The 12,141-nt window shown below is 42.8% G+C and overlaps 1 protein-coding gene across 12 annotated transcripts in view; it reads left to right on the top strand.

Annotated features, from left to right (window-relative positions):
• TLR5 (toll like receptor 5) overlaps positions 1-12,141 on the top strand; it is a 34,540-nt gene that overhangs the window by 16,862 nt on the left and 5,537 nt on the right. The window contains exons 3-5 of one of the 12 annotated variants that reach the window (XM_074037072.1): positions 6,142-6,263; positions 7,890-7,982; positions 8,592-8,772. The exons of 1 other annotated variant lie outside the window; for it this stretch is intronic. The gene's annotated coding sequence lies outside the window, so the exon portion shown is untranslated. Of the gene's footprint in view, positions 1-6,141; positions 6,264-7,886; positions 7,983-8,591; positions 8,773-12,141 lie in introns of all 12 variants that reach the window. 10 more of the 12 variants (XM_065542396.2, XM_074037083.1, XM_074037076.1 and 7 more) reach the window with 10 other exon arrangements.

Here is a 12,141-nt window from a genome sequence, read left to right as displayed (position 1 = left end):
ACCACTAACATCAAAGTAACTGGGATACGGATATAAAATGCACTTTCCAGGCCTCAGAGGGCTGTGGAACTGGAATATTGGGAAGTCAGGTTTGGGTATTTGTAGTGGGTTTTTTGGGTTTAATTTAATTTTTTAAATTGTGGAAAAATCAACATATAATTTTCGTTTCATAAAAAATGTCCATTTTAGTAATTTTTAAGCAGACAGTTCAGTGACATTAAGTACATTCACCTCTGTTCGTCTCCAGAACGTTTTCATCATCTCAGATTGAAACTCTGCCCATTAAACACTAACTCCCCATCCTCCCCTCCTCCCAGCCCCTGGTAACTTCTGCTCTGCTTTCTGTCTCTTTGAATTTATCTGTTCTAGATATCTTTTTTTTTTTTTTTATACTTTCAGTTCTAGGGTAGATATCTCTTATAAGTGGATTCTTGCAATATTTGTTCTTTTGTGACTGGCTTATTTTACTCAGCATAATGTCTTCAAAGTTCATCCATCTTATACCATGTGTCAGAATTCCATTCCTTTTTAAGGCTGAAAAAATATCCCATTATATAGACAACAGATTTTGTTCATTTATTCATTCATTGGTGGACATTTGGGTTGTTTCCACCGTTTGGCTATTGTGAGTGATACTGCTATGAATATTGGTGTGCAAATATCTGTTAAGCTTCTGCTTCCAATTCTTTTGGGTGTACACCCAGAAGTGGAATTGCTGGGTCATGCAGCGATTAGTTCTGTGTTTTATTTTTTGAGTCAGTACTGTTTTTAAGCAGCCCACGTGGTTCTAAGGTGCAGTCAGGGTTGCAACCAGAAGACCAGGTGATCAGACTCTGCTGGTGGAATCATCTGAAGACTCTGAACAACCCCAGATGCCCAAACCACACTCCACACGAACTAAATCAGCCTTTCTCAGATGGGACCCACACACTTGCATTTTTTTAAAGTCCCCTGGTGATTCCAGTGTGTAGTCAGCTTTGAGAACCATTGGTTTCCATCAGTGATCCTCAAATTTGAGTGTGTATAAAATTCACACAATGGCTAAGGATACAGATTCCTGAGAGAGCACACCATCCCCTCCCCCCGCCCACCACAACCACCACCACCACCACCACCACCACCACCACCACCACCACCACCACCAACAACAACAACAACAACCCCAAAGAGGCTCATTTAATGCATCTGTGGTCAGTCTGGGCTTCCCGGGTCTGAAGACTTCCCAGGTGATTCTAATGTGTAGCCAACGCTGAGAGCTACTAATCTTGTTCAGTCTTTCAATGAAACATGAGAACACTGAGACTGTGAGGAGTGACGCGCTCTGCCCAAGTCCCTGAGCTTGTTAGGGTCTGAGTCTGCACTCATTCCCAGGGCTGATTTTCAAGACAGTCCCACAGGTTCTCCATACTCTGCCTCGCAGGTGCAGGGGGTAGAATCATATATAGAACCTGCATCTTTTCTACTCTTAATTTGAACTGTAATCCTTGAATTAGAGTATAGTCAGTGCTGCTATAAGGCTTGTTTTGGAATGTAAACTTGTTTCTAACATGATTGATGTATTAGGGAGCAATATTAATGTGTTGGGAAGATTATTGATATGCTAGAGAATAATATTAACATATTCAAGAATGTGAATTTCACATTTGCTTATGTGTAATTTCTTGCATGTAAAAGCAGAAAACTGTACCCAGCTGTGCCAAAACACAAAAGAATATGCAAAATATACCTCCAATATTAGTCAGCTACCTCATTTTCCATGTGTGATTTGAGCCACATGCACCCACATCTGTTGCTGTAACTTCCCCTCTGATATCAAATAACCCTTCTTCCCCCATTCACAATAACTCACTGGCTGGGTGCGGTGGCTCACGCCTGTAATCCCAGCAATTTGGAAGGCCGAGGTGGATGTCAGGCCTCTGAGCCCAAGCCAAGCCATCGCATCCCCTGTGACTTGCACGTATATGCCCAGATGGCCTGAAGTAACTGAAGAATCACAAAAGAAGTGCAAATGCCCTGCCTCACCTTAACCGATGACATTCCACCACAAAAGAAGTGAAATGGCTGGTCCTTGCCTTAAGCGATGATATTATCTTCTGAAATTCCTTTTCCCGGCTCATCCTGGCTCAAAAGCTCCCCCACTGAGCACCTTGTAACCCCCACTCCTGCCCGCCAGAGAACAACCCCCTTTGACTGTAATTTTCCTTTACCTACCCAAATCCTATAAAACGGCCCCACCCTTATCTCTTTTTGGACTCTCTTTTTGGACTCAGCCCGCCTGCACCCAGGTGAAATAAACAGCCATGTTGCTCACACAAAGCCTGATTGGTGGTCTCTTCACACGGACGCGCATGACAGTGGGTGGATCACCTGAGGTCAGAAGATCGAGACCACCCTGGGCAACATGGTGAAACGCATCTCTACTAAAAATACAAAAATTAGCTGGGCATAGTGGTGCATACCTGTAATCCCAGCTACTCAGGAGGCTGAGACAGGAGAATCACTTGAGCCTGGGAGGCGGAGGCTGCAGTAAGCTGGATTGCATTCCAGCCTAGGTGACAGATCGAGACTTCATCTCAAAAAATAAAAATAAGATAACTCACAAGCTGCAACCCTTCAAATGCCCACTTCCACAAGCAAACTGCAGGTCATTTTCAAAGCCAAGTGCTGTATTTATTATGCATTTTTAAGCATTTAACTTGGCTAAAACTGTGCTACCATAAGGGGGGTTCCAGTCCTTTCTTTTTCTTTCGTTCTTTTTTTTTTTTTTTTTTTAGACAGAGTCTTGGTTTTGTCGCCCAGGCTGGACTGCAATGGCATGATTTTGGCTCACTACAACCTCCATCACCTGAGTTCAAGGGCTTCTCCTGCTTCAGCCTCCCAAGTAGCTGGAATTACAGGCGCCCGCCACCGCACACAGTTAATTTTTGAATTTTTAGTAGAGATGGGTTTCACCATGTTGTCCAGACTGGTCTCGAACTCCTGACCTCAGGTGATCCACCCGCCTCAGACTTCCAAAGTGCTGGGATTACAGGCGTGAGCCACCGCGCCCGGCCCAATTCTTTCTTTATATGCATGCCACTGTTAAGTTTTCAAGTGTGAAACACCCTAGCTCCATTTTTCCCATGAGCCCTGTGGTTTTTATTGTGTGATTTTGAATAGTGTAATGACTTGTAAAAAGGAATGTGTATATCACCTGATAGAAGAACTAACTGTAGAAGTAATTATACACATTGCTTTTTAGCATCCTTTTAACAGTGGTTGAGAAGCTCACTGCCCCCTTGAGAATTTTAGTTCCTGTCCCTCCCTTTCCTCCCTCTATGGCCACTAGATGGCGCACTCCTCCGCTGGGGTCGGGCGCTGTTCTCGGTGCCTTTGCAGCGGCAACCTGGTCCGCGTGGACGCCGTTCTTGAACTCTCGTCTCACTGAGGTTTGATAGGGTCTGGAACAACTTCACAGCCTGGTTCTCCTCTTTAGATTGGATTTCCCCAATCCCAGTGCTCATTCAAGATTTACTTCCACCCATTTTAGCTCTGGCTCCTTTTTGGATGGTACTTCCTCCCAGGCTGTCCAGGAGCTGCCTCGCTGCACACCTCTGCTCACCTGCTCATCTGGTTCCTCTGCTCACCTGTCCTGCCGTTTAACCCACAGAGATCTACTTCAGAGACACAAATGTCGTTGTTTCATGCCTTTCTGTACTTCATAAAGAAATCGGTCTGCATGGTATCTTTGTAATACAACATAAGCCCAGATAATGTTCTTTCACATCCATTTGTTCAGCTGGCTTTATCCACCTTACTTACTTACTTTCATTTTAGCTTCCCTATTATGTACTTGAAAATTCAGTATCCTGGAACATATTTCGTTTAGGGCTGTCTTTCTCTCATCTTTACCACAAATTCAAGGTCATCTAGTTTCGTGGCGTGTTTGGGAACCAGCAGTTGAGTCATCCATAAAAACAAATAATTTAAACTAAAAACTGTAACTGTTCTTCGGAGCTGGCATTCTCACTCCCATATCCGCAGGGATTTCTCCGATGATAATTTCCTTCTCATGTTTGGATAAAATAGCAGCTGCAAAACTGTCAGCAACTTGGGGTTCAAGTTTGTTCTTTCCTGCAAATACTGGTAGTTCAGCATTGGAACATATTTATATCTTACAGTCACTTAAAACCCTCATTTCTGAAATCAAATTTTCTGTTCTCTTTTCTTCTAGAATAGAGATCAGCAAACTACAGTCTGTGTTTGGACGGCAAAACCTAAAATATTTACCCTCTGGCCCTGTAGCGAAAACGTTTTCCATCCCCTGTTCTAGAACCTAAAGTGTGATTGTTTAACAGAAACTAAGGCTCCTCAGTGTGACATGGAGGTGGACAGGCCTCAGGATGTCAGCGAATCCTCTGAAACTGGGTTCAAAATTTGGTTTGTGACGCAAATGTGCATTTTTGTAGGAAAAAGAATCAAAGCTATCATCAGAGTCTCAAAGGGGTCCAAGACTTCAAAAGGTTTAAAAACATATTGTCTACTGATGGGCAGTGTGACTGAGCATGAGAGCCCACCATAACATCCTAGGCGTGAGCAATGAGGCCAACATGCTTACATGCCTTGTAGGGCACTTCAGAATCTACTTCATACTATAAGACGTGGAAAAGGTTATGTGGAACCCAATACAAATGTGGTCTTTCCATTACCATGTATTTTCCTCCTTGGGTGGCAAGGCCTGTTCTCCCCCACTATTCTTGTCTCATCTGAAGTACATCTTCAGAATCTTCACCCCAGGTACCACTGAGTAAGGGCTCATGCTTCCTACCCACACCCTTATCTCTGCCTCCCAGGATTATATCAGTTTCTAGAATCATAGCCTTCCAATTGCACGCCAGAAACCCTGGAGCTGGATTTAGAGCCCATTGCAATAACTGCCTCTCATCTCGTCCCTTGTGACATCTGTCCCTCTATTCGTAGATTCTCTTCTGCCTTTTTAGGTTGGTTTATCATCTCGATGCATATTTGATATTATTGGACACTATGGAGTGTCAATGATAAATGTGTAATTGAGGGTGGCAGGGACAGAGCAGAGCACCTCACATGGCACCTGAGAAAGCCTGTCCCAAACCTTGGAGGCAGGAGGGGTGGTGTTTGCCTTTAGGAGTTTCTTCTGAACTGTAACACCCTTGTCTACCCTGATTGGTTTCTATTTTCTTTCAATAATTCTTCATCTTATCTATTGAGATCACTTTGAACTTTTATCCCATTTTCCAAAATGCAGCCTCCCACCTATGTGTCTCATCTATAAATACAAGGTCATTAGCTCTGAGGCCCATTTGAAGCCACAAGAAATTCACTGAGACAGAAAGTGGCTACTTCATTTGCATTACTCAATCTCATCACCTACAAAAGAAATAAACACTGGCCAGGCACGTGTCTGTAATCCCAGCACTTTGGGAGGCGGAGGTGGGCTGATTGCTTGAGCCCAGGAGTTCGAGACCTGTCTGGACAATATGGCAAAACCCTGCCTCTACAAAAAAAGTGCAAACATTAGCTGGCATGGTGATATGTACCTGTGGTCCCAGCTACTCAGGAGGCTGAGGTGGGAGGATCACTTAAGCCCAGGAAATTGAGGCTGCAGTGAGCTGTAATTGCACCACTGCACTCCAGCCTGGACAGCAGAGTGAGACCCTGTCTCAAACAAAACAAAACAATCACAGACTGTGTAGGTGGAAAGAATACATAGGATTCACAGAATTCCTGGGTTTCATCATCAGAGTGCCTGTAAGGAATGTGGAAAAAGACCTGCAAGCTTTACCTCTTGGCACTGCAGCACTGTCAGACCCAGGCCTCCGTTTTATAACAAATATTTGAAATGACCTCTTTATTATTTTGAAATGATATTCATAGATGTAACATAATCCACCTACATGCATAATTTTATAGAAATCAATATACTGTCCTAACTGGGATATAAAAAAGAAATAAAAGGGGGAGTAATTTATAATGAATTGGTACATGTCTCAGTGTGTGAATGCTTGTGTGCAACTAGAAGATGAAATGAGTTAAACACTCACACCTACTTATAAAGAAGATGCTTGGATTTAAGAGAAGTAAGATAATATTCAACTGACACTTCTTAAACATTTTTTTTCCAAGGCAGGGTCTTACTGTGTTGCCCAGGCTGGACTACAGTGGCACAAACACAGCTTACTGCAGCCTCAAACTCCCAGGCCTCAGCTATCCTCTCACCTCAGCCTCCCGAGTAGCTGGGACTACAGGTATGCACCACCATGCCCAGCTAATTTTTGCATTTTTTTGTAGATATGGGTTTTTGCCATGTTGCCCAGGCTGGTCTTAAACTTCTGGGATCAAGTGATCTACCCACCTTGGCCTCCCCAATTGCTGGGATCACTGGAGTGAACCTCCACACCCTGCCTCTTCTCAAACTTTTGTATTACACTTGACATTTTGAAATGAGGACTAAGTAAATTTGCTCACACATAAATGCTGTCACCATATGGTACAGACGGGTACAGTGTGTGACGTTGTTTGACTCTCCACAGAGGCACTGGCCACCATGAAGTGATTTTCTGAAATGCTGAATAACACTGTCAACAAAAAAGAGTCAGATTCTGTAAAATATTTCAAGAGGTTTATTCCAAGCCAAATGTGAGGACTACAACCTGTGACAGCCCCAGGAAGTCCTGAGGACATGTGTCTAAGGTGTTGGGGCTACAACTTGGTTTTATATATTGTAGAGAGACACGAGACATCAGTCAGCCTATGTGGGGTATGCATTGGTTTGGTCTGAAAGGCAGGACAACTCAAAGCCTGGGGCTTCCGGGTCATAGATAGATTAAAAGACTTTCTGGTTGGCAATTTGCTGAAAGAATTAAGTTTTTATCTAAAGTCCTGGAATCAAGGGGTTATGAAGAAAGGTTCTTATGCAGAGGAAGCCTCCAGGTAGCAGGCTTGAGAGAGAATAGATGGTAAATGTCTCTTTCATGAGAACTAAAAAGGTGCCAGATTCTTAATTAAATCTCTCCTGGATCAGGAAAAGACCTGGAAAGGGAAGGGGATTCTCTACAGATGTAGATTTTCCCACAAGAGACAGCTGTGCAGGGTCCTTTCAAAATATGTCAAAGAAATATTCTATTTTGGGGTAAAATACTTAAATTTATTTCAGGTCCTGCTATCTGTTGTTTATTTTATTTTATTTTATTTTATTTTATTTTACTTTATTTTACTTTATTTTACTTTATTTTACTTTATTTTATTTTACTTTATTTTACTTTACTTTACTTTACTTTACTTTACTTTATTTTATTTTATTTTATTTTATTTTATTTTATTTTACTTTATTTTACTTTATTTTACTTTATTTTACTTTATTTTATTTTACTTTATTTTATTTTACTTTATTTTACTTTACTTTACTTTATTTTACTTTATTTTATTTTATTTTATTTTATTTTATTTTATTTTACTTTATTTTACTTTATTTTACTTTACTTTATTTTACTTTATTTTATTTTACTTTATTTTACTTTACTTTACTTTATTTTACTTTATTTTATTTTATTTTATTTTATTTTATTTTATTTTACTTTATTTTACTTTATTTTACTTTACTTTATTTTACTTTATTTTATTTTACTTTACTTTATTTTACTTTACTTTACTTTACTTTATTTTACTTTATTTTATGTTATGTTATGTTATGTTATGTTATGTTATGTTATGTTATGTTATTTTTGAGACAGCCTCACTCTGTTGCCCAGGCTGGAGTGCAGTGGCATGATCTCTGCAACCTCTGCCTCCTGGGTTCAAGTGATTCTCATGCTTCAACCTCCCAAATACAGATGCCACCACCCTGCCCGGCTAATTTTTTGTATTTTTAGTAGAGACGGGGTTCCACCATGTCAGCCAAGCTGGTCCTGAACTCCTGACCTCAGCTGATCTGCCCACCTTGACCTCCCAAAGTGCTGGGATTACAGGTATGAACCACTGTGCCAGGCCTATTGTGTTGGTATCTTATTGCTGCAAAGAGTATGTTCTATCAGTCTGAAGATCTCTGTTTTAATGTTAATACTGGTCAGTTGTTCCTGAATTCCAAAGGGAGGAGGGTATAATGAGGCGTGCCTGACCCCCTCACCTTTCTCATCATGGCCTGAACTAGTTTTTCAGGCCCCTTTTCTTGGCCAAGAGAGGGGTCCATCAGTCAGTTGGGGAGCTTAGAATTTTATTTTTGGTTTATAACACTTTATAAAGGTCCAAACTAAACAAGGTACAGTCTTTCCTAGATTGACAATTACCTAGATTGACACAGTAGTTGCATTCCTGAAAAGTTCAGTATATATTAAAACAGTGCAAAAACTATTTTTTTAGCATATAACACAAAGTTAGGTTCTGAGGTAATTTTGAGCAAGCTTTTGACCCTTAGGGACTTTGCGCAAGACATCCTACAGCTGTGTGGATGCTGGCCGATTCTGCATGGTACAGGACTGTCATGCAGATGTAAACCAAAAATTAAATTCAAAGGCCCCACAACCATCTGAATGGACTTTCTTTTTTCTTTCTTTCTTTCTTTTTTTTTTTTTTTTGAGATGGAGTCTCTCTGTGTCACCCAGGCTGGAGTGCAATGGCACAAGCTCAGCTCACTGCAACCTCTGCCTCCTGGTCTCAAACCCCTGACTTCAGGTGATCCGCCTGCCTCAGCCTCCCAAAGTGCTGGGATTACAGGAGAGAGCCACTGTGCCCGGCCCATCTGAATGGACTTCCTTCTAGGTCAGAGCACTCAAAAATTTAACCTAAAAGTCTGGTTTAGGCCATGATGGAAGTGGGGGCTGAAAATGCCTCATTATACCTGCCAACATTAACATCAACACAGACCTTAGGTCTGATGAGAGGCATTTACATTCTGTTCTGTGTAGCTGGCTACCTGGAGGCTTCATCTGCATGATCAGGCTTTGGACTCCACAACTTCTTATCCCAACCCAGACATTCTTTCCTTTTGAGAACTCTTTTTTTTTTTTTTTTTTTTGAGATGGAGTCTTACTGTGTCACCCAGGCTGGAGTGCAATGGCACAAGCTTAGCTCACTGCAACCTCTGCCTCCTGGGTTCAAGCAACTCTCCTGCCTCAGCCTCCTCAGTAGCTAGGATTTCAGGCACACACCACCATGCCTGGCTAATTTTTGTATTTTTAGTAGAGATGGGGTTTCACCATGTTGGCCAGGCTGGTCTCCAACCCTGACCTCAAGCGATCTGCCTGCCTCAGCCTCCCAAAGTGCTGGGATTACAGGCGTGAGCCACCACGCCTAGCCTCTATTGATAACTCTTTCAACCAATTGCCAATTAGAAAAATTTTAAATCTACCTATAAATTGGAAGCTGCCCCCCGCCCCTCAAGTTGTCTCGTGCTTCTGGACCAGACCAATGTGTATCTTAAATGTATTTGACTGATGTCTCATGTCTCCCAAAAATATATAAAACCAAGCTGCATCCTGACCACCTTGGGCACACATTCTCAGGGTCTCCTGAAGGCTGTGTCATGGGCCATGGCCCTCGTATTTGACTCAGAATAAATTTCGTCAAATGTTTTACAGTTTGGCTCTTTTCATTGACATACATTATTATGCCATTCTGATTACAGGGGGGATACCCACTCCTGTCACTGCAACAACCAAAAAGCAAGCCTGCAAATTTACAGCTTCCTAGAAGGCAGCTGTCCCCATCAAGAGCCACTGCTTTTAGAGAGTGTTACAGATAAAATGCACTGAGGCAAAGGTCCTTGAACAGATCCAATCCCTTTATCTTTCTGTTGATGGCAGTGTTGTTCATTCAACATATTCAACATACTCTTTCCTTTTTTTGTGTGAGCACCATGCTTCTTTCTAACTGTTTGCTGTGTGGAGAATATAGTCTACCGGGGACAGAGATGTTAAGTATGATAAATAAGCAACCAAATAGACAAGACAATTAAGGGCTGTGATCATTGCTTTGATGGAAATAAGATGGTTTTTGAAAGATTAACAGGGCGGGGGAGTTATTTCAAATAGTGTGTGCAGGAGAAGGCTCTGAGGAAACACTGGTGTGAGATCCAGTCGCAGTAAGAGCAGAGAGAAGAGGGTTCACGTGGAGGAGGCAGCACGTACCAAGATCCCGAGACTGGAAAGAGTTTGGAATGACGGACCATGTGTGTATTCCAGGATGGCTGGAGCTTCCACCTTAGGACCTTGGTGCTGGCCACTCCTCTCCCTCAAACACTGGGCCTCCCCACATTTTTCCTTACTTCCTTCAGACCCCTGCCCTAATCTCATTACATCAGAGACACCTTTCCTGTCTCCTCTCTATAAACAGCAGCCACCACCCCAGCCCTGGCACCCCCATCTCCTTTTTCCCACTTTACTTTCCTCCATTGCATTTACCTCCACTTGTCAGTACCTATTTCCTCTTCCTTTTGTTGTCTATCACCTCTTCCATCCACCAGAATGTAAGCTCCATGAGGGCAGGCTTGGTCCATTTTGTTCACAGCTGTATCGCCAGCTCCTAAAACAATGCCTGAGGCTTGGTGTGCTGGCTCATGCCTGTAATCCCAGCACTTTGGGAGGCTGAGGCTGGCGGATCACTTGAGGTCAGGAGTTGAAGAACAGCCTGGCCAACATGCTGAAACCCCATCTCTACTGAAAATACAAAAATTAGCTGGGCATGGTGGCACACACTTCTAATCCAAGCTATTCAGGAGGCTGAGGTGGGAGGATCACTTGAACCCGGGAGGCAGAGGTTGCAGTGAGCTGAGATAGCACCACTGCACTCCAGCCTGGGTGACAGAGTGAGACCCTGTCTCAAATAAATAAATGATAAATAAAACAGTGCCTGACACATAATAGGTACTCAGCAAATTTTTTTTAGTGAGTTATTGAGGAGAAAAACTATTCAAGATAATGTTGACAAGACAGTCAAGAGCTGAATCATGTAAGTCCTCGTAGGATTTTATTCCAAGTACAGCGGGAGGGAAGGGAAGGGCCCTGTACAAAGAGGAATGATATCAACTAGATTACGGTTTTAAAAGATCATGCTGGCTGCTGGCTGGAAAATGAAAGCAAGACCAGAAATAAGAGAGCCAGTGAGGAGTCTCCAGTCTGACCCACACAAAGAGATGGCGGTGGCTTACAGTAGGGCAGTGGATAGGCTTGGGAGGTGGCACCAACAGGACTTGCCGATGGATTAGATATGGGGGTGATGTTTAAAAGAATGAGGGTGACTCTGCTATGTTGTCACCCTGAGTCTCTGGATGGATATGGTGAAGCCATTTACTAAGATGAGGGAGAAATTCAGAGTGGTGATAAACATTCTCACCAAGTTTTTCCTAACAATTATCAGATGCCTGAGTTTGATACTTTGAGTCAACCCAGGCATCGATGCCTACTTCTGATTTGCTGTAGCTTGTGTGCCACGGCCTCACAGTTTCTGTGGAAACCCCACCATACATCAGCCCCAACACAAAGCACAGCCTCGTTAGAGATAGGCTACCTCCAGCACCGTGACTGCTCCAGGCTTAATCTCTCCTGGTGTTGACACCTTTGCCAGTGATGTTGTCTCATGGGATCATGGGATTCATGCTCTTTATAAACCATTGCCTTCTTCCTGTTTCTTTCATTTATTTTTCCTCTCATTCACCTGCCCTCTGAGCTATGTAACTTTTCCTTTACCTTCCAACAGAGGCCTTTCGTTACATTTAGAGCAAATGGAATGCATAGCAGGCACCAAAGATGGAGGTGCTATGCAAATAACAGACACCAAGCTCTCTGTGGGTGGGGTTCTTGTGTGTTTTCTCTTCACAGCACCCAGCACAATACTTGGAACATAAGCCAGACACATTTATTGAGCACCATTTCTGCTGCACCCGTGAAGAAAACACTCAACCCACCCAGACAGACAGTCAGCTCCCCCACAGGACTTAGGCAAGTGGGCCGGTCTCTGTTTATTGTCATACACTCACACACTCACACAGCTGTCAGGCGAGCACTAGGCACTTATCACATTTTTATTAAGCCCATCACATCTGACTCTTTGTAGGGATGCCAGAAAGTGCCCGATTTCTGCATGATGGGATGGACTGTGGGTGGAGTAAGGTCAGACAAACGGAGATGGGCC

Source organism: Macaca fascicularis, chromosome 1 (assembly GCF_037993035.2).
Source record: "Macaca fascicularis isolate 582-1 chromosome 1, T2T-MFA8v1.1".
Lineage (NCBI taxonomy): Eukaryota > Metazoa > Chordata > Mammalia > Primates > Cercopithecidae > Macaca > Macaca fascicularis.
This window is presented reverse-complemented; position numbering and strand designations above follow the sequence as displayed.